At 58.3% G+C, this 4,562-nt stretch overlaps 1 pseudogene; it reads right to left on the bottom strand.

The window, feature by feature from the left end:
- Window positions 1-269: 269 nt before the first annotated feature.
- LOC101754604 lies at window positions 270-4,094 on the bottom strand (annotated as a pseudogene).
- Between the last annotated feature and the right edge of the window lie 468 nt (window positions 4,095-4,562).

The raw sequence follows: 4,562 nt of genomic DNA, 5'->3' as shown, positions 1-4,562 counted from the left end.
CAGGGGCAGCAGCACCGGATGGTGCAGTAGGCGAGGCGACCGGGGCGCTACTGGCAGCAGCCTGTGCGGGATGCACAGGGGCAGTAGCGCCGATCAGGGGTGAGCTAGGCGACCGTGTTCCAGGGCTCGGCGGTGCAGGAGCAGACTGGGACGTGGCAACAAGTGCATGCACAGGCACAGGGCCATGCACGGCGGGCGGAGTCGGAGGAGCTGGGGTACCTGCATGCACAACGCGAACTCCAGGAAGTGGAGCGGTGAGATCATGCTCATCAACGAGGAAGTCCAAGGCGGAGGAAGCCATGGGCGTGGCCGACATGTCGGCTAAAGGGAAAAAAGATTCAACAAAAATGACATGTCGAGAGAGAATAATGCGATTCGACTGGAGCTCGAGACACCGATAGCCTTTGTGTTCCGAGGAGTAGCCAAGGAAGATGCATAGGGAAGAACGAGGTGCAAGTTTGTGGGGTGCTGTGGAGGACAAGTTGGGGTAACAAGCACACCCAAAAACTTTGAGATGGTCATAGGAGGGTTGGGTGGAATGAAGGTGGGTGTAAGGTGTCGAGGAGGCGAGGGTTTTGGTGGGGAGGCGGTTCACAAGATAGGTGGCAGTGTGGAGGGCCTCAACCTAGTAAACCGGAGGAAGACTCGCCTGAAATAGCAGAGAACGCATAATATTATTAATGGTGCGAAGGGAGCGCTCGGCTCTGCCATTTTGCTGAGAAGTATATGGACACGACATGCGGAGTGCAACACCGTTGGACAGAAAGAACGTGCGGGTGGTGGAATTATCAAATTCACAGCCATTGTCGCACTGAACGCTCTTGATGGTGGTGCCAAATTGCGTGTGAATAAAGGCAAAAAAATTTGAGAGAGTGGAAAACGTCTCAGATTTTAGGCGAAGTGGAAACGTCCAAATGTAGTGTGAGCAATCATCAAGAATAACAAGATAATATTTGTACCCTGACACACTAACAATAGGAGATGTCCAAAGATCACAATGTATCAAATCAAAATTATGACTAGCCCTTGAGCTAGATGATCCAAAAGGAAGCCGTGTGTGATGACCAAGTTGGCACGCATGGCATATATGGTGGAGATCATCTTTATTACATGAGATAACACTGGAACTAATAAGCTTGGACAGAGCTTCACGCCCAAGATGCCCGAGACGACGATGCCAAAGTGAGGTGGGTGCAGCGATAAGTGCGGAGGTGCTGGTGGCGGGTGGAAAGAACGGGTAGAGGTCGCCAGAGCTATTGCACCTGGCGATCACATTCCTGGTTTGCAAATCCTTCACAGAAAGACCAAACGGATCAAATTTAATAGAACAATTATTATCGGTGGTTGTCGTTGTCAGGATCAGCGGATCAAGACTTAGACTAGTAAATTTCTTTTATGCGCGTGAGCCTCAGATGGTTGCGCGGGAGACACGGATTAGACTGGTTCAGGCAAGGGAAGCCCTACGTCCAGTATCGAGAATGCTCGTGTTGCCCGCGTGGGGGTTCTGTAGTAGGGGGTTACAGATTGGCGAGAGAGGGACTGGTCCCAAGTCTCTTCGGTCTTCGTGCTCTTAGGAAGAATGGTAGTGTACTATCGTATGCGGGAGAGGAAGCTGATGGATTCGATCCCCCTCTCCGGCTCTAGGTTCCTCCTTTTATATCGCAAGGGGACGGCCGGAGTTACAATTGGGATCGGGTAAAGAAGGTCTGTAAAGAGTAAAGAGTAAGATGGTAAAAAGTAAGGCAGGAAGGAGGGGAGAGATCCTAGGCGCCCTGATGTCCTGCCGACCCTAAACGCGTGCCGTTGTGCATGCCGGAGGGGGAGGTCGCCGGATGCCAAGTGTTGCTGCTCCCCGTAGGTAGCTACTTCGATGTTCGTAGGTACCAAGTTAGATCATGATGAGGCGGCTTCGTCGTTGCCCCGGCGTCCGTTAGGGAGGACGGTGGATGCCGCTGCTCCGGCGATGGCTGCTGAGAGGGAGGGCGTCACGTCCGCACTGTTGGGTGCGCGGGACTCGAGGGTGTGCGGGACCCGAGGACAGGCCTCTCTCTCCTTTGCTCCGGTCGGCGCAGGTCATGAGTGCTCCGTGGCGAATGAGAGCCGGCCGCCGGCACTGTAGCCTGCACAGGACGGTCATGCACGGGTACTTGCGCCAGGTTGCGTGAGGGGCTCGGTCGCCCTGCCCTCTGCCAGCTCTGTGGTGCATTTATGGCGAGGCCGATGGGGGGACCCACAGGATTTGTCTTGTCTATGCGGACCGTATCCGAGGGGGTTCCCGGACTTGTGGGCCCCAGTGCGCCCGACTCCTTCGGTCGCGGTCGGACGAGGCGGAACTTTCGTGGCACAGGGTCGGACGCCCCCGACCCTGGGGTCGCGGTCGGGCGAGGCGGGAACCTTGCGGAGGGGGGTCGGGCGCTCCCGATCCTGGCGCCTGGGTCGGGCGAGGCGGAGAGTTGATCATGCTTTGGTAGGCCTGGGCCTTCATGTTTGCTTCTTTAAGCAGTGTGTTAGGGGGTCGTTTAATATTTCCCCCCAACAGTGGTAAAACGACGAATGGAAATCAAATTCTTAATAATGTTGGGGGACACCAGAACATTGTTAAGAACAAGATTACGATGTGGAGATGAAAAAATATGTGATCCGGTGGCAGTGACAGGAAGGAGTGCTCCATTGCCCACAATGATAGATGAAGGTGTAAAAGATGATGGTGGGGAAATGGTGGAGAGGTTACCAGTATCCGCGGTCATGTGAGAACCAGCACCGGAGTCGGCGTACCACTCGGACGGTGCCGGCGGAGTGAGCGTCATGGTGTTGAACGACTGCGCCAGGGAGTCTTGAGTCCAAGCGCCTCCATGGACGGGGTTCCAGGGTGCCAGCTGTGACACCTGGTAGGCTGGCGAGGGCCCCTGGAACGCTGGCGCTGCTCCCCCGTAGACGTACGGTGAAGGCAGAGCGGTGTAGCCGGAGCCATAGGCGCCACCGCTCGGGATGCCGCTGAAGGAGCTGCCGTAGCCGTACTGCGGGACGGCGGTGAACGCTGGTGGCGCCGGTGGAGGACACTCGTAGGGCCACATCTGGAGGATGCTGGCCCAGGGGTGTGCAAATGACGGGTGCATACCCGGGGATGCATGGCTGAAACCGGGAGGGGCGCCATCAGCAGGTTGCTGCTGCTGCTGGCCGCCACGTCCGCCGCGGCCGCGACGTTGGCCAGAACGCTTGCCACCAGTGGGTGCTCCCTGCTGTCCACCAGAGGGCGCATCGTGGGGGCGCGTAGGAGGAGTGGGCGCCCCATAGCGCGGCGCGGCAGGGCCACCAGTGTTTGCCACCGGGCGTGGCGCGGCGATGAGTGCGGCGGGAGGCGAGGGCGGCCTCGCGTCGATCTCCATCTCCTCCAGGAGGAGGTGCGTCCGATCCTCCGCGAAGGTCGGGAACGGGCAATGCATCTTGAGAATGGACACCATGTGGCGGAACTTGCCGCTCAAGCCACGGAGGAGGGTGAGCACCATTTGCCGATCACCGATGGGGTCGCCGAACTCGGCAAGTGACGCAGCCATGGACTCGAGACGATGGCAATAATCTGTGATTGTCAGGGAGTCTTGGTGGAAGTTGCGGAATTGCGTCTCGAGGAGGAGGGCGCGGGATTCCCGCTGACCGAGGAACTCATCCTCGAGGTAGCACCAAGCTTCGCGTGCAGGTCGCTGCCGCATCATGAGCGATTGCTGTAGATCGCCGGAGACCGTGCCGTGTATCCATGTCAACACGACACAGTCGGCCTGCACCCACGCCGGGCGCATGGGGAACGCCTCATCCTCAAGGACGTGGCGAGTCAGCGCGTACTTGCCGAGGACGGTGAGGAACATGCCGCGCCACTTGGTGTAGGTGTTGGTGGCCTGGTCGAGAATGACGGGGATGAGGGCCTTGACGTTGACGACGGCGGTGGCCTGCGCCCAGATAGCTACGTGGGCGGTCTCATACTCATCCAGCGCGATGGAATGGAGGCGCTCTTCCTCGGCGCGGCGTGCTTTCTCAGCACGAGCCTCTTCAGCGGCCTTGGCCGCAGCAGCCGCGGCCGCAGCATCATCGTCGTCCGCCATGAGGGGCAGGACCGGCAGCCGCACCCGGTGGCGCGATCAACAGCACACCCGGCGATGTGGGCAGCAGGCAAGCGTACAGCACGTGCACAGCCCGTACAGGACGCAGCACACCCGGCGATGTGTGCAGCTCCAAGCACGTACAGGATGTACAGCCGTGTACAGCACGTATAGCACGTTGACGACGACGGCGGCGGGCGGGAGACGTACAGCACGTACAATAGAAGATCAGGAGAGGAGGTAGGATCGGATCGGCGGCCACACTCGGTGACGAGGGAAGCTACGGGGCGGGCGATGGGATCGGCAGCGCGGGCGATGAGACCGGCGACACACCCGGCGACATGTAGTCAGGACTCCAGCATAAAAGTACTTGTGAAATTGCTTTTCTAGATCGGCCCATGTGATAATCGAGTTTGGTGGTAGAGTGGTGAAGTGTGGGAATAGTTGATTGTATTCCATACCTGTACAAGA

This window comes from Setaria italica, chromosome IX, assembly GCF_000263155.2.
Source record: "Setaria italica strain Yugu1 chromosome IX, Setaria_italica_v2.0, whole genome shotgun sequence".
Classification (NCBI taxonomy): domain Eukaryota; kingdom Viridiplantae; phylum Streptophyta; class Magnoliopsida; order Poales; family Poaceae; genus Setaria; species Setaria italica.
This window is presented reverse-complemented; position numbering and strand designations above follow the sequence as displayed.